This window comes from Carettochelys insculpta, chromosome 8, assembly GCF_033958435.1.
Source record: "Carettochelys insculpta isolate YL-2023 chromosome 8, ASM3395843v1, whole genome shotgun sequence".
NCBI classification, from domain to species: domain Eukaryota; kingdom Metazoa; phylum Chordata; order Testudines; family Carettochelyidae; genus Carettochelys; species Carettochelys insculpta.
In genome coordinates, this window is record NC_134144.1 from 72,567,722 (window position 1) to 72,585,795 (window position 18,074).

General features: G+C 44.7%; 1 long non-coding RNA gene across 2 annotated transcripts in view; it reads right to left on the reverse strand.

Annotated features, from left to right (window-relative positions):
- The window catches only part of LOC142017107 (uncharacterized), a 361,994-nt gene that overhangs the window by 267,879 nt on the left and 76,041 nt on the right, over positions 1-18,074 (reverse strand). Inside the window, exon 3 of one of the 2 annotated variants that reach the window (XR_012646440.1) lies at positions 5,080-5,310. The exons of the other annotated variant lie outside the window; for it this stretch is intronic. This is a non-coding gene — a long non-coding RNA (uncharacterized LOC142017107). Of the gene's footprint in view, positions 1-5,079; positions 5,311-18,074 lie in introns of those variants that run through there. 2 annotated transcript variants of the gene reach the window in all.

Genomic DNA, 18,074 nt, shown 5'->3' on the forward strand with positions numbered 1-18,074 from the left:
ACGGAAGCAAAAGATCTATACACACAGGTGAAAAAGGAGTCTCTGGCAAGGGTATGAACAAGTGAGAATCTCCATAAATATCTGTGCAGGTTGCTTTCCTTTCACCTGATAACTGACCATAAAACTCTTGTAACACTTCTCAACAGAAAACACCTTGAACACGCATCACCAAGATGCTGATGTCTTTTTTATTTAGCTGTCATTTAATGCAATCATGGAATATATCCCTGGGAAAAAAAAATCATAGCAAAAATCTGGTAATAGCAGATACATTACCAGAAAGTCCACCATCACACCCAAGCACCTGTAGGCAGGTGGAAGGTGTAAAGGTTTATGTGGATGCTTACAGACCAGTGTTAGGTAAGATACTGTACCTGCTACGTGAAGCAAATTGGGCGAAGAAGTAACTTCCAGAAGTTGATTTGAATAGGATGGGATAAATATCTAAAGAGCATGATGGCCATGGTAAGAGACCAGTTTGCTGTGTGCAGATAATTCAGCAAGTCCCTGGAGTAACAATTAAAGGTGGACGGCACTGGTGTAGACTGTGCTGTCAACCCAATTGCTTTGAGAGGAGAAATTCTACTTCTATACTTCATCCATGATGGACATCAAGAACGACTAAAATGCCACCAGTGGGCAGTAATTGAGGCTATGTTTATACGTCAGAGCTATTTCAGGAGACTGAAGTATCCTGAAATAGCTACTTCATGTCTATGAAACGTGCCCGGTATCTTGAAATATTTTTCAAAATAGCAGGCGTGCTATTTCAGCTTCCCACTATGCCTCATTGCGGGAGGAGTAAGGGACGCCTCGAAATAGCACAGTATTTCAGCATTTGGCACTGTGTAGACAGCACCAAATACCAATGCAGCCTATTTGGAAATTATCATGAAAGAGGATACGCAATTTGCATACTGTTAATTGCATATCTTATTTCGAGTTAAGACCACAGCGTAAATGCTGCCTGAGTGTGGCGGGCTAGAATCAACAAAGCCATGAAAAATGAAGTATTGGCAAGCAAAGAGTGAAGAGCTAACGGACCATCTCAAAGCAAAAAGCCTCGAATAACAATGCCTCTACCAAAGAGACTCCAGAAGAGGCTAGCAGAAGTTTCACGTGGCTTGAGAGGACATCAATATCTAGTTGCAGGGGATTATTTTTCCTGGCATTTTGAAATAATGTATTTGACACATAGAACATGTTGCAGAGTTACTGAGAAATTAAATAGAGCATTTGCCTGTTTTGGTATTCCAGAACAACTATGGATGGAAAATGGACCAGAGTTCGCTGCAGCTGAATTTAAGTCCTTCCAAACAAAATAGGATTTGGAACACATCACCAGCAACCCACATTATCCACAAGCAAGTGGAGAGACCCAGAGGGCTGGCCAGACAGCCAAGAAAATAGTGAAGCAGAAAGATCCATTTCATGGTCTTCTGAGCTACTGAGCAACACCCTTAGCAGCTACGGTTGAGAGCCAAGGCCACCTCCTCATTGGAACAACTCATTACACTCTTCCAAATCTGGAAAAAAATGGATCCCCACGGGCCTGCTGATGGGGAAGAGAAAGGGAGCAACTACCCCAGGGCTCAGAGCTCTGGCCACCACCGCTGTTACTTTGGCAGGACCCAAAGATGGGCCCCCTTGAATTGCCATGGCAGCAGCTGTTGAGGGAGAGGGGGTGCCCAGTGTTGCAGTCCAGGTGGCACTGAGGACCTAATGCCGTAGGCCCTACCCCTTCTGGGGTATGGAGCCAGGTGCCTCTCCCACCATGCTGCAGGGCCTGCAGCATCTCTGGAGCCCCAAAGTGGCTAGATCTGAGAGATGTAGCCAAATCTGATAAAAGAGCAAAAGCAGCTTGTGAACACTCTTCTCAGCAGTGTCCCTCAGTTAGAGAATTGCCTGCTCGGGAACCTGGCGAGTGAGTTTGAATCAAACCGGATAGAGGAAAAGGATGGGGCACTCCAGCTGCCGTAGATAGCAGCAGCGTGCTGCCCAGCTGAGTCTCTACTTGGAAGGTCCTGATCCTCTGAGACCATCTTCTGATGAGTCCACAGTGTGAGCAATCAAATGGAGAAAACTTGGTAAACAGCAGATACTGAACAAGGAGCAGAAACCCCCCTGTTCAAAACCTGCCCAAAGCAGCTGTTGCAAACAAAAGGCAGCCTAGCCACCAGGTTGTTACTTGTTCCCCTCGTATGTTTTGTTTTGTTATTTGTTAAGTATGATTAAGGGATGAGTGACAGCTGGGTGCATGTAAAGATTTAAAGTGAGTTTGAAGCTAATGGCTTTAAAAGCGTTAAAACGGAGAAAAGGAACGAAGAAACGGGGGGATGTGGGAGAAGGCGGCTTGCTAGTTTAACCCTCTTTCTTCTCTCGGCGACCGCTCGACAACAAGTAGGACATCTTCACGTCACCCTCCTATTTGTGAGTGCGCTGACGGCTGACCAGCCCGATTCTGGAGCCGCAGGTCTGATCACAGAAGGGGCCGGTGCTGGTAGCTGTGGGATGGGAACGGGGCAGTGTTTGCTTCTCTTTCCGTCTTATCCCCCTCTCCTCATCTGCAGGACCTCTCAAATTGTGCCACCCCTTCACAGATTACTGCTTTCCACTGGATGTGGGTCCCTGTTCCACGTAGTAGCACCGAGGCCACTTACACAGAGAAAGAACAAGTTTCCTTTACAGCCTTAGCTGAGAGGCAGGCAATTTTTAGCTGCAACTATAGAGGCTTCTGCAGTAAGCTCCAGTGGTTCCAGGCTGGAGTCTGCCTGTGGGCAGTCACATTAGCATCCATCTCATCTCTGCATTACTAACTCAGCCCGACTCTCAACAACCCCAGACAGCAGCTCACAAGTCTGGTTGAACTTGGAACATGCAGGCAAGGAGAAGGTGGCAGAGGGCTTGGTGTTAAAGGACAACTCTGATGAGCACTTCTGCCCCCTGCACCCTCAAAGTGGCGGAATAATAACCAGCAAGGCCATACAAAAACCAGCCAAGTGACAGCTGTAGCACTGACCACGGTACATCGCGCTATCTGATACCCATAAAACTTGGATACTGAGGGATTCTGCCGACTTCCAGTAGCAACGACTCAGGTACAAATCAGCACACTGTCCGAAGTTTCACAGCCAAGTCTGGAACTAATTGGGCTTAGCTCTTGGAAGGTCCTTATTCTCAGGCTGCTTCGGCATGGAAGGATCAGGGTTTTTTACAGATAAATGCTGACAAACTTTGCTTTCATCCCACACACAAATGGAGAGAAAAATATTTCTGTTAATAATGATCTGCATTTTCAGATAGGCCAAGGAAGAAATATATTGCTTGAGAATTTGCAGACTGATGCAACGGTAAAATCTTGATATATGATGCTGATTGCTTTTAATGGTTATAAAGCTTTAACATTTTGAATCTCAGTGTCTACAGTCCTTACAGACTTATTGTCTAATCACCCTCTCATTCCCCCATCATCTTATTTAAATGGACAAAACAGTGCTACCTTCTCCCATAAACCTTTCTCCCAACCAGGGCTATGGAGAGACTTGCAAGGTTGGAGAGGGACAAGCTCTGGGCCCCAGAAGGAGAGGGGCCTCATGCAGAGAAGGTGGGGCCTCATGCAGAGAGCAGGGGCTTCAGGCAGAAGGGGTGGGGTGTAGCTAGTTTCCCATAGGCCGGCACCTGGAGCATGATGCATGGGGTTCTGTCAGCAATTTCAAGAGCCCAGAGCAGTAGTGATGGCCCAGAACTCCAAGCCCATTTAAATTTCTGGGCCCTGGGACAGCTGCCTCCTTTTCCCACTCCACCTTGCATCCGTGGGTGACTCTACACCCCGCCCTCACTTTCCAGATCTCATGCATTTCAGTGCTCGTTAGCTAAGGGTTAACAATGGTTCAATTTCCCTGCTGGGTTCGCTGATTTACAGTTCTCGTTATTTAATCCAAATAGAAGAGAACAAAAAGTGTGCCAGCAAAGAAAGGCTGCTCTCCAAGAGCGAGATATGCTTTCTGTGCCGGGGCGACAGATGCCACATTTAAGATCAGATGGTCTAAATATTTACCCAGCCATTTACAATGTTCAGCCGAAGGCAGGTGACTCAGCTGTAAACAGTGTTTGTGTGCGCAGGGAGAGTGATGAAATATATACAAAGCGCAAAGTGAAAAGAGGCTGACATCATCTGTGTTTGCACAAGCCAGAAAGCAAGAGAGGCTTTGCGCCGCAGGAGAGTTTGCAGATGGGGGGATGCAAATACACTGAGAGCTATTACGTGAAGCTGGTCATCCAGTAATCCAAATGGGAGCATTGTACCTACATGGCTGCATTTGTTAGCAGCCTGCTTTAATAACAAGGGATGGATCCTCAACTGGGGTAAATAGGAATCTCTCTGCTAAGAACAGAATGCAAGGACTGGAAGGGACCTCAAAGGGTCATCAAGTCGAGTCCCCTGCCCTCACGGCAGGAGCAAGCACCATCTATATGATCCCTGTTAGATATTTACCCAACCTCTTCTTAAATATCTCCAATGATGGAGAATCCACAACCTCCCCAGGCAATACATTCCAGTGTTTAACCACCCTGACAGTTAGGAATCTTTTCCTAATGTCCAACCTAAACCTCCCTTGCTGCAATTTAAGCCCGTTGCTTCTCATCCTATTTTCAGAGGCTAAGGAGAATAATTTTTCTTCCTCCTCCTTGTAACAACCTTTCAGGTACTTGAAAGCTGCTATCATGTCCGCTCCCAGCCTTCTCTTTTCCAAACTAAACAAGCCCAGTTCTTTTAATCTTCTCTCATAGGTCTAAGGGAATGTTGCCAATCGGCGTCGGCTAAAGATCTAGCCCCCTGGAGCCAGTGAATGAGTTTGGAATCCTGAAGCTATTATTCTGCCCAGGGCACATTCACATGGCCAACAGACCTGCTGGGCTGGGCAAGGTGGGAGGTGCTGGCTCTGCCCTCCTGGAAAGGGCAGGGCCTCAGGCAGAAAGCATGGGGCTGGGGGTAGCCAGCTATGGGAGCCGCACAGAGAGTACCATGTAGGGCTCTGGCAGAGACTTAACAGCTCCCAGGCTTCAGCCACTGAAACCCCAGGCCCTTTTGAATCACTAGGCCCTGGGGAAGTTGTTTCCTTTGCCCTCCCCACACTCCACCCGCACACCTGACAGCCGGCCTGGTTATGCGGGTTGCAAATCATGCACCTTGTAGCAGGTTGGGCTGTGGGTCGTGACCAGAGGCTAGCTGTTGCCAAGAGTTGTCTCTTCCTTGCCTTATTTCTTTTTACCCACTTGGAAATGAATGGAGCTGCGAAATTTCAGCATCTGTGAAATGGAAGAATCGGAATGAGTTAGAACAGGAGCAAAACAAATAGTTCCAAGTGAATCATCAGCTGGAATAACCACACCCCTCTGTTCACCAAAGACAGAATTTTAACCTTCCAATCTGCCTGGATTTATGGGCATCCATAGAGTCACATTTCCCCAGGGGGGTAGAAAAGTGCTCCAGCATTTTTCCTGCTGTGCTGGCTTTAATAGTAGTTGTTATTATTATTATTATCATTATTATTATTATATAGTTGGGAAACCCATTTTAAATGCCATTTAAAGTTCCACTGCAGTGCAAGCATCACCAATCGTTCTGCATCACGCCTTTAGGTCCAAGTGAAGAGTCGATAACCAGAACATGAGGCTGCAGCTCACTCACAGGCAGTTACGAAAGGTGATTTAATTACTCCGCAGCCTTTTCTCATGCCCTGTATTAATCTCAAGACAGGATCTTCAGGGACAATTCTACCAGCTGTGCCAAAAGGGGAGTCTCCATTGGGAGAGCTAAACTAGTAGGAGTTTTGCCAACTGGTCTCCACTGGAAATTGGTCTTTGGCAATCAGAGCCAAGGCTTTGGGAAGGTCAAGATAGACAGTACTAAGTAGGTATCTACAAGAACTTTGTATCGTCTCTATGGCACTATTCTATTCTATTTCTAAGCAGTCTGTGTGACGTGTGATACAGTGTGTGACATATGTGTATGAAGTAGGTGTGTGCGTTACAGAAGCAGTTCAGGGAAAGAGATTTCTCCTGTTCTAGGTTTGTCCAGCGCTGAGCACAGGGCAGGCCAGTGCCAGCTGGCCCTGAGGCACAACTCCAATAAACACGACTAACAGTGCTGCATTGCACTTGCTGGGTGGTGATAGTAGGGGTCGGTCGCAAGCAAGAGGGTGCACGCTGGTTCGTTGTGGTAGTGTTGCTACAAGGTGCAGCATACGCACACTGCTTTGTTACAGAACGGCCTGGCAGCCACACCAGACAGCACAGGCTTCGCTTATTTGTAGTGTCGGCATGTGGGCTTTCTTACAGCCCCTTACGGAGAGCACTGTGACTGTTGCAAATAGATACAGGAATCTCAAAACACACCCACGGGTCACAGTTTGGAGCGTCCCCACCTCAGTAACATTCCTTTGCAAAGAAGCCATATGCCTGCCTGGTCTGAGCACAAGAACCCGCTCATGCCAGGCAAATGGACAGCCCAAACCCCAACGTTGCACAGCGTATGACACTGAATTATACGGCAACCGGGGCGTCCAAAACAAAGCACCAGAGTCGTCTGTCTCCTTATTGGGAAATATTTTACACTGTAATAAAGTATGGGCAGGCGAGATGGAAGTGCTATAAACCGTCCACCGAAAGCGAACATTGCTGGCATTCCATTGGCTTAAATTATTACTCTTGCAAGAGCTGACTAATTTTTGCCCTGTTTAGTTCACAGCGGAAATGGTACGCCGGGTGTTTCGCTTGTACAATCAGTGCAGAGCTGCGTACTTTAAATCAGGGGTCAGCAGCCTTTCCGAGGCGGAGTGCTGAAATTTGACCATTTGGCGTCTATGTATGGTCGGCATGTCGGTGATACTTTTTAAAGTCACTAATAGTCCTACTTACACCAGCTTAATGAATAAATATTAAATTGCAGAGCTTTACCATTTAGGTGGTGGTTGGTAGCATGGGCTGGTCTTTTGTTCATCCACAGGCTTTGAGAAAGCTCCTGGCTGTGTGATGCCTGGTTCCGAGTACCAAAGGAGGAAAGAGAGGGGCTTACACACCAAAGTAGTTCGGTTATTATCATGGTCATGTTGTAGCATCAGAAGTGGCTAAAAAGTCTGGTTCACAAGCAACAGCCCTTGTCCCAGATAACACACCAGGCATAAGATACAGGGCCAAAGATGATACCGACACGTTACTACTACAATTGTGCCTCCCTGTTCAAATTACATTATAGTTTTCTATAGCTACAAATCCAGAACACTAGAGTTTATTGCTCATGTTCCACTGAAAGGGAAGATATGTGTGTTCAAATCCTCTCCTGTGTTTTGATGCTGGATTGGATCACTAAGATGGAAAGAGCCTCTTTCCCAGGTTTGGTTTAGATGAGGCTGCAGCCTGAGGAGAGCTAAAAGGGTTTTGATGCCAGTGAAAAGGGCTGGTTGAATATTTTTTTCAGCAAAACAGTTTTCCATTGGAAAACACTACCTCATGGAAATCAAGATGTTTCAGAGGGACGTTTCACTTTCAATTAAACTTTCAATGGGAATATTTTGGAATGATTAGAAGTCAGAGAGTATTTTGCATGGACCTTCTCATTTCTTTCCTTTCCAACAGTCTCATTTCATTATGGCTTCTAAGTGTTTTAGACATTTTTAAACATTGAATTGATGTTCATTTTATATATAGATATAATGTTAGTCTGAGTCAACATGATTGAAAAAAATCATTTCTCTCTGGTCATTCTGATGTTTCAGAATCAAAATATTTTGGAGTTTCTGTTTCACCAGATGTTTTGAGATTTTTGAGTGCTCAATCCCATTTGGGACAATTACTCCTCCCTTTCCCCATTTCACCCCACCCCCCTGCAAAAAAATTAAAAATGCTGAAATTGCAATCAGAATGGAAATTACATTTTCCAAACTGCTCTCCCAGTAAATCTGGATTCCAGCTGTGGTCCTGATGCCAGTTCAAAGCCAAACCTGTCCTGGATCAAGATCCAAAGTCGGACGATCTCTTTGATCCATCAACATGTGTAGAGATATTGCGGCTGGTACTTCCTTCAGTGGTTCCAATAAATGAACATTGACCTGGACCATCACTTCATTAAAACCAACCTATTCTGAAATTTCTTTTTCTGCCTTGTGCTCCTCACTTGCATTGCAGCTGGGTGGTTTTTGTTTTTGTTTTTTTTTGTTCTTAATAGAGAGTTGATAGAGACTGTCTACTCATTACCTCTGTGCAACTCTGTTGTTTTCAAATCCTGCTACTGATTACACTGGTGTGACCCTGCTACATTCAAATTCTCCCCTTCCCTACACTGCTGCCTGCCTCTGGGTCTCCAGTAAGTTTGCAGAGATGCAACTGAAAGTAGAATTATGGCTCTACAATTAAAATTTATTTCATCTGTTTCTGACGCATAAGCTAGATTAGAATTGAGCCCCTCTCCCGGAGCTGTGATGGGTCTGCAGGGCTACTGAAAATCATAATCATGGCGACAGAAAAGGAGTGGTTTTTTGTCACTCAAGTCAACAGATATTACTTGAAATACATACAAGGAGCAGACTGATATTAGGTACTTATTTAGTCCCAATTACCAAAATACCAGAGGATCTCAAAATACTTCAATGCCTTTAGTGTCAAACTCTTTGTGAGGCAGAGCAGTGCTATTATCCCCATTGTACAGCAGAGTAACAAAGGCAAAGAGAGATTAAGTGACTTTCCCAGTGTCAGATGGGACCCCTGTGGCAGAGCAGAGAATTGAATCCAGTTCCTCCTACCAAAAGCTAAAGTCTTCTCTACTAGGTCACCCTTCTGCTCTTTGGGGGCCTAGGGCCTCTTCCAGATGGACGTCCCAACTCTGTTGTACTTCTGTAGAAGAGCTGAGATAATCCCCCATTCTGTCCTATGCTCAGTTCTAACCCAAGGCTAAGTATGTATAACTGCTGTGTACACAGTGACTGTCATAGTTCACAACACAGTTATCATAGGTTCAATCCTGGAGACTTAAAAAGTCCCTCAGCCTTACATGGTAAATCCCATTGCAGTGCAAGTTGTTCTGGAGTTTACAAAGGCCCCTTTCCCTTCTTTTGGGACAGACGGACATGGAAAGCTCTAAGGATGTAAATTACTGCTTTACCAACACCTACAAACCCAAATACTCTTCCGCTCTCGCGGCACAGGGTCAGATAGCCTCTTGTACACATATGTCGGAACTCGCTCCATTGCTTGTTTATGGATTCCTGGGCAGACAAAACTGATCTCAGTGAAGTAAGTTGGAGGAGGAGATATCTATGCTGAAACTTGAGCCAGAGGGAGACTTCTGGAGACACAGAGTTAGAATTCCCATTTTGAGGCAAATATGGAATCCAGGGCTCAGAGTGAAAGGGAAAACTAAGGGAAGACTCTGGGAGCCAAAAGGGAAGCGAAGCTACTCAAAATGGAGTTCACAAGCCACAGTTGGAGACTTCCTAACAGCACAATTACACTACATCCTTCTCAGCTATGTAGGAGTTCATCAGTTCAGGCTTTCACGGGTCACTCAAGGATAACATCCCAAGATGCCTGACTCAATTTCAAAGAAAAAAAGAAAAGAAAAGAGAAAAGGCTTCATTGTTTTCTCCCTACTGCAAACTCCTTCGGCACATTCACAGAGCTCTCCCAAGATTCATGGGGCTGCACATCACCAAGAGATCAATCTCTCTTGTCTAATTACCCCGACCTCCAGTAGCTTTGACCCAAAAGGGTTTTCTTTCTAGCAATTCTTGAGATTACGTGTCTAACTAAGCTAACAAGGGATGCAACTAAAATGCTCAAAGTTTGGGACCATCCTGCTGCTTCTTTGCTGTTGTTTATATCTCATTCTTGGAGAAAGAAAATACTATTTGACGGGGCAGCATCCTGGTTTTATTGCTGCAACTTTGGAACAACCACATTACTCATGCACAACAAAGCCACAAGTGAGCTAGAGTAGGTCTTTCCAAATGAGTGGCCATAAAACCATGCCCCAAGTCTGTTTGTGCCACATCTTTGTTTTATTTTGATAGAGTCTGTGGGTTTTCTTCCCTTTCTTCCCCTTCTTTGATACTAAACGTGGAGACAGTGATGTCACCGGGGTGGCTGGAAGTATCCACAAACGTAACCTCAAGTAAACGTTATTGTCATTTGGCCAACGCCAATCCTGTGTTTGTGTGAATCTAAACTGCTTAGCACCATGAGCCTCTATGTATGCTGCAGATGGAGAAGAGGAAAGGAGACCTATGAACGACTTAGACACCTGCCAAAAGTTTATAGATTTCATGAGCAGGGGTACGATCATCTGCTCCACAATAAAGGCCAGAGACTTATATGCCTAAGCTGACTCTGGTGTGCACAATATGTTGCATTTGTAAGATTTGCTATCTTGGGTTCTACCAAGTAGCTACCAAGTAACTTGGGCTTTCCCAAGATAGGCCAGAATCATCCCATTGAGAAGCTACAAGTCTCCTCTTAGCAGTGGTCCAAGGTGCTGAATTATAGATTCAGAGATATAGAGAACTTAAATATGGACTTGGTACCAGATGGGGCATTGGCCCTCCACAGGATCTAATGGATATTTGTGGGAGGGGAAGTCTGCTTTTGAGGGAAAAGGAAGGAAACCTTTCAGTGGCAGGGCTGGTGGTGTTTGGGTTTTAAAGGTACCTGCTTGAAACTGCTCTGGGGTTAGGTGCGTTGAAATGCATCCCTGTGGGATCCATTAGTGGGCAGAGTGCAGGTGAAATAGCCAAAGGGGTGTGATAAACATAGTTAAGCATGTGGGTTTATCCAATTGGTGTCATCCTGCTCTCCCTCTCTTCAGTACCAGAGCATGGTTTGAGCCACCACTCCAGCACCAGAGCCTGGCTCTGGAATATGATTCAACTCACCAGAGTATGTCTCTGGTACTGGAGTATGTTTTCAATAGCCACTTCAGTACTTAAGTAGGACCTTAAAGGCCATTGAAGCTCACTCATCAACTGAGCACCCAAGTCAAAGTTGTCGCACCTGCACAGTGCTTACAAGCTTGAGATCTGAAGTTCACGGTACCCTGACTTTGCACTTGACAATGTCGCTTCCTCCATTGACTAACCTGATCCCAGATCTTTAGGGGTGTTTCATTGGGTTAGGAAATAAACACTGGGAAGGCAGAGAAGTTGGAGAAGATTGAACCTGGGTAGTGTGGTGTCTGGTCATATTCTGAGAAGCAAATGAGTTTTTTGTGAAGTGAAATTAATTGGCAGTAGGTTTAAACCCAGCCAAAGGAAGTACTCCATGCAATGCACAGGCAACCTATGGAACTCCCTGCCAGAGGATGTTGTTAAGGCCAAGACTATACCAGGGTACACAAAAGAACTAGATACATTCATAGAGGATAAGTCAAATGGCTATTAACGAGGATGGGTAGGAATGGTGTCCCTTGCTCCTGTTTGCTACAAGTTGGGAATTTGTGACAGGGAATGGATCACTTGATGATTCCCTGTTCTGTTCATTCCCCCTGGGATGCCCAGCATTGGCCATTGTCGGAAGACCGGGTACTGATTTAGTTGGAACTGTGGTCTGACCTGGCATGGCTGTTCTTATGTTCCACATGCAGGACAGGCCGATAGCTCACATTAATTTCTTTTTCTCTTTCAAGTGCTTGCCCATGTAACAGGATTCTGGGACATTCTTTTTCAGGTGGCTTCGTCCCAGATTTCTCAATCTCTCTCTTTAATATCTACTGCCCAATCCTATCAGTGTTTATTCTGCTGTAGAGAAGGCAATTTTTTTTTCCCCGAGGATGTTCAAATTTAAATCTGGAGAGTGGTGAGAGTTAAAAAGACTTAAACAGTAAAGCCTTGTTTACAAAAGGGAAGAATCAACTGTCACACTTGGAGTTTGTTTAAAATACTTTTTTTTAAAACCTCTCCACTTTTCATTTGAATTTGTTGCTTTTGTTAAATAAATAACCAGTAGTGTCTCCACTGATCACTCTGTGTGTGTGTGTGTGTGTGAGAGAGAGAGAGAGACTTTCTAGCCAAAACTGTATTACTCTGTGCATGAGGGTAGGAATGTTAAGTGCCATCTAAAACCAGCTTCAGGGCCAAGCTCTGGGCAGGCCCCAAGAGAGATTGCTAGGATGCATGGTTCAGTATTCGGAACGGATGAGTAACGAACTTGTAAATGTGACCAAAATGGATGGAAGACAAACGTCCAGCATGTATCCAGAACTGAAACAGTCTTAGGATTCTAAGACAAATATCCTGTGCAGTGAAATAATCTCTGCTCCTCTAACCCCAGGATGGTTTAGGGGGCCTGGGAATCTGTGGACCATGCAACGGGGCAGACGTGGAGTTAAAGTATTACTCCATGGACACCCCTTCCACAATGGCTCTCAGTTTGACTTGTGAGAGAAAGCAGCTGCTGGCTGTGTAAAGCAGATGGACCTGTGGTTTGAGCCTTGGCTGGCTAAGTCCAGGGTTGTGAATTCAAACCTTTCAGGGGCCATTTAGAGATATGGGGCAAATAGATTAAATATATATATATATATATATATCTGTCAGGAATGGTGATAGGTCCTGCTGTGACTCAATGACCTCTGAAGGTCCCTCCTGGCTCTAGGAGATAGGTAGGTCTATCTCTATAACCCTGGTTGATGGTATGTGGGATTGAACCTGAGACCTTAGGGTATGACTTAACTGTGGAGTTATTCTGGAATTATTGTTCCAAAATAAACTACTCCAGAATACTGTGTCTACACTAAAGGGAAACCCTGGAATAAGCCAAACTTAGTCTGAAATAGTGTGTCTACATACAATAGAGACTATTTCAGATTACCACCTCTGGATGTACTGTATTTCAGAATAAGATATTTTGAAATAAGTGCTATTCCTGATAGAATGAGGTTTATCAAATTCACAATAAGCCATCTGCTATTTCAAAATTATTTTGAAATAGCAGTTTTGCGGTGTAGATGCTCGCAAATTTATTTCCGAATAGCATTCATTATTGTGAAATAACTTTGCTGCGTAAACACACCCTTAGAGACTAAAGAATGAGCTTCTACCACATGAACTAAAAGCCTTAGCTAAGCCTGTAGAGAAGACCTGTTTTCCTCAGTGCCTCTGGATTACATCCATGAGGGGTGCAAAGAGTCGTAGTGGGGCTGGGAAAGTTGGCATCATTCCATCAACCTCATAAAGTGCCCCAGGAGTTGGGGGACCAGAGGACTAGCCAGGGTTGCTCTCAAAGCTGCTTACCTCCCCTGGGTTTTGCAGGCTCCCGTATTGTGGCTGATCTCAGGAGCAGCACAAAAGGGGATGCAGCTGCTTGTGGGCTCACTTTGCCCGATGTTTCACTACCACCTTAAAGGTTTGTTCTTTGTTCGAGTTAGCTAACACCAGGTAAAATCCTAGTCAGGACCACATAAGTGACCAGGTCAAGTTAAATCCAGTAGGTTTTACTTCTGCTTAATAACTCACTTTGTGTTCATAGCAAAGACAAGATTATGTGTGCAGCTAGCTCACTCTCAAACTGATCACCCAAGACACATCTTCAGTCCTCCCCAGAGTAGGAGAGGGACAGTTGAACCTAACAAAGGATAAAGGAAGTTAGTGGAAGAAGTAACTCAGGAAAACCAGCTGCCAGTCAGGAATGGACATATGAAAAGGCATTCGAAAGGAGTTGTTATCGAAAGATTCTGAGAATAGGGTGGATGCAGAAGGTCACCAATGAAGAATTATATAGAAAGATACAGCTGAAAGAGAACCTGCTGCAGAAGGTCCTAAAACAGAAGCTACAACTATTTGGGCATATTTGCAGAATGAACAACAAATGAAAAATCAAGGCCCTGGTATTCGGCATAGTGGATGGTTCCAATAGGAGAGGCAGAGCCCACAGAGAATGGGTAGATGATGTAGGAGATTGGTGCGGAGCTAGTCTGCAGAAACTAAGCCACTCCGCACTGGACAGGGAAAGATGGAAAGGGAATAGTGAGAGAGGCATCAGACACCAGTGTGTGCTGAGCCCACAGTTATTGATGATGATGATGATGATGATGATGAAAGCCATTAGGAGAAGAGGGAAAGCAGTTGTCATTGGATCTCATGAGCGATGAGAGTTATTGAGAAGAGGGGAAAGACTGGCAGGGACTAGGACAGGCATTTTGAATGGGTGAGCAGTGGGAAGCCTGGACAAAGAGGTTCTTCCAAGTGACGATGAAGTGTAAAACTCAAGGCAGATGAGGAATTTTTTCTTGGGCCTTGTCTACATTGGTCATTTCTGGACAGCAAACAGTAGGATCACACCCTGGCTTGCCATGCAGTAACATCCCATACCGACAAGCCCTTAAGGCTGGGAAAAGGAACAGTTAAAGCAATCACAAGCTGTTCTGGTACAGTAACAAGGATCGTGTATGAGCAGGGTTGCAATTAAAGGAAAGCCTTTATATGGTTTCATTTGGCAGAGCGCAGTTTGAAGTATGAGGTACGAAAATAATGAGAAATTTGTCCAAGACAAGGAGAGTATGTACTTAGCAACATAAGTGTATGTAACTGTGCCAGCTGCTGTCATTAGAGTGGGGTTCTGGAGGAGCACAGAGGCAGATTTCTAGGATGAAGTCCAGATATTCAGAACCAGAGTCGAAGTTGGCCCCTGGCCCTCTGAGAGACCACATTTCCCTCCACAACCATGGAAAACTACATTTCTCCAAAACAACAAACCTGCCAGCCCCAAGGGTGGGATTTATGAATGCGGATGACGGAACCTTCTCAGGAAATGTGGAACGCGGTTCTTTAAGGGATTAGAACAACCACAGACTTCTCTGCTTTCAGGACTGCACCGCTGTAGCCATGTCAGTGCCAGGATATTAGAAAGGAAAGAGGGGGGAGGGAAAAATATTTTATTGGACCAACTTCTGTTGGTGAGAAAGACAAATTTTAGAGCCACACTGAGCTCTTTCTCAGGGCTGGGAAAGGTACCAAGAGTGTCACAGCTAAATGCAAGATCAAAGACAAGTTAGCATAAGTAGTTAGTGCTTATTCTGAGGGACCATACAAATTGAGGTGGCTTGTTAGCACCCCTGTAACCATGGGACAAAAATCAAGTCAGTGGGTTTCAGGTTGTTGTAATAAGCCATACATCCAATGTCCTTTTTAAGATCCTGATTTTTACTGCCTAGCAAAGGTATGAATTTATGCTGTCAGACTTGTCTTGTGAAACAGTTGTGCAGGTTTCCTGTGAGGAGGAAGACAGGTGAGATATCAAGTGATGACTTGGTGAATCTCATACCCCAATGTTCAATTCCGAGCCACCTACCATGTCCTGAGAATGGACTCCATTTGGAGAATTTGGGGCAGAAGCCAAACTCTCCTACTTGCAATGGCACACCCTAAAGAAACTGCATCATAGGCCTAACAGTGCAACATTCCTCCAGCAATGCTTCACTCTGCTAACATGCTAAGTAAAAGCTCTTGTAAGGTCATGTGGCCCACCAGCTGAGGACTGCTGCCATAACAATAAAATAGAACACATTTGGTTTTTGTTACAAGATTGAACCTTGAGATTGAATGCTTTGAACCCAGGCTTTCTTAATTCTGAACCAGTATTTTCTTCAATTAACAAATCATTAAGTCATTGTGAAACTGAGTATAACAATGGTCTGAAGTTACAGAGGGAGAGGTGTAGGTTGGATATTAGGAAAAACTATTTCACGAGGAAGATGGTGAAGCACTGGAATGCATTACTGAGAAAAGTGGTGGAATCTCCATCCCTGGAGGTTTTTAAATCCCAGCTTGACATAGTCATGGCTGGGATGACGTATATGGGGTTGATCCTGCTCTAGGCAGGAGGCTAGACTTGATGACCTCCTGAGGTCCCTTTCAGCCCTAGGATTCTATAATTTTATCATTCTATGAAATTACACTTATATCCATTGGCTGTGTCTACACATGCCGCTTCTTCCGGAAGAAGCGACATGGTAATGAGCTATGCAGAAGATGCTAATGAGGCATGGATGCAAATTTTCTGTGCCTCATTAGCATATCGGTACATGGTTCAGAGGCCGGAAGAAGCTCGTCAAAATTTTGAAGAAGAAGGGGGTTCTGGAAGGAGGGTTTCCTTCTGGAAGATCCCCATGGGCCACACATCTGCACATGTACTTTGAAGAACTTCTTCCAGACTCCGAACCACCTGCTGATATGCTAATGAGGAGCGGAAAATTTGCATCTGCACCTCATTACCATCTTCTGGGTAACTCATTATTGTGCAGCTTCCGGAAGAAGCAGTACGTGTAGACACAGCCATTGTGAGTTACCACAAGAAACTAACAAATATTCACACTAAAAAGATATAGCTATGGAGGTTCTTTTTTTAGACGTTTAAGGCCCAGCTGCAAATGCAATACCAAAACACTGCTGGGGAAGCTGCTCTCACAGGTCAATTGTACACATAGATTCATGGAGCTATGGAAATAAAAATTCCTTTTGCCATAAGAGACAGAGACCTTGAAACCTGCTACTAACTATCCACCCTAGTTCAGAAATATTTTCCCTCACTTTGCAAACCTCCTGCTCTCAAGACAGGGGTAGCATAGTCCAGAGGCAGTGTCTTGTATTAAGAAATGCTGTTATTAGAATGAACACTAGAGATCATTCAAAACTGCATGTCTTTTGGGATCTTTCCCATCCCATGCTACACCACACATTTCCCCAGGAATTCTGTTCTCCAATGACTGAAACTCAGTTTCTTTCTCAACCTGTTCACATTGGTATCCAGGCTACAAGGGCCACTTTTTTCCTCAAGGTTTTAATGGGACCGAAGTAGCTGGTTTCCCATGCACATGTCCTCTAGACAAAGTGAATTTCCCACTGAGATTTTTTTTTCCTGTCAGCATTGTCTCAGTTAGCGCTAAACATTCACTCAGCATTGTTTTTGCTATGCAGCTTTCCTTCTGGGTACAGTTAGAAATAGAGTTTGCATTCTCCTCTCCCCCCGGCCCATTTTCTCCCCCATCTGGTAGGATGAAATTGGAAGGAGAAGAGGAAGATAAGCCTACTATCTGATTTTTCCAGGCCGGAGTGTTCTGGTCTTCCCCAGTGACACTCTAATGAAGCTGACAGACCTTTCAGGATTAGTTTAGCAGTGGAATTAAGCATCTGGACAAAAATTGGATATGATGGATTTTCCCCATTAGGGTTTCTGGTCTAATCCCAAGATAAATGTCTATCAGGATAATTGCAGAGCCATTATGTTGGCTTAATTAAGGATGTGGAGCTTTATTTCCAACATATTCTCTCCCCAAAGAAGCATAAAGTTCATTTTTCTCTGTGAGCAACATATTTGTTGCAGAGTGTTGGACAGCTACAGGGGGAGAACAGTTATTCCCCAAGTGTTAAGACGTTACAGACTGATCTATTGGGATTAACTCTTAAACTATCTCAGAAGCATGTACAGTGTCACTGTCCCAAAAGAAACAGTCCTGTAGCACCTTGAAGACTAACAGTTTGATTATTAGGTAATGAGCTTTCATGGGTAAGACGCACTGCAGTAATAGCTCAAGGTCAACTACGCAGCTGGGCACAGCTCTATTGACTTCAAGATGCATTTCAATCAACATAGACTGAGATGGAGCTCCACTGGCTTACACCAGTTGAGGATCTGCCCTCCATATTTAAAAAGGAATAGCTACCGAAAACAGATGTGAAACCTCGGCATCTGGATATTTTGGCTAGACACGTGGTGCAAGTACACTGAAAAGGTAAAAAAGCAGCCCTGGATTGCAGGAATGACACAAAATCCACACAATGGAGAGATACACCTACTACAAGAGGGGTCCCATTGTTGAAACTGAAAGGCCGCTAGATGGGGGACTTCATTTCACATCTTCAGCCCACGTAGGGGCCTGAGGAAAGTATCTTGAATAGCCAGGCTTTGTCACGATCGTGATATCGTGGGTTCAGCTCTTCAGCGTGAGTTCAGGGCACCATAACAGCAGCAATAGCTTCTCCAACATCCTGACTTGTTTCTGGCTTGACTCTTACAACAGCATAGGATGAGGG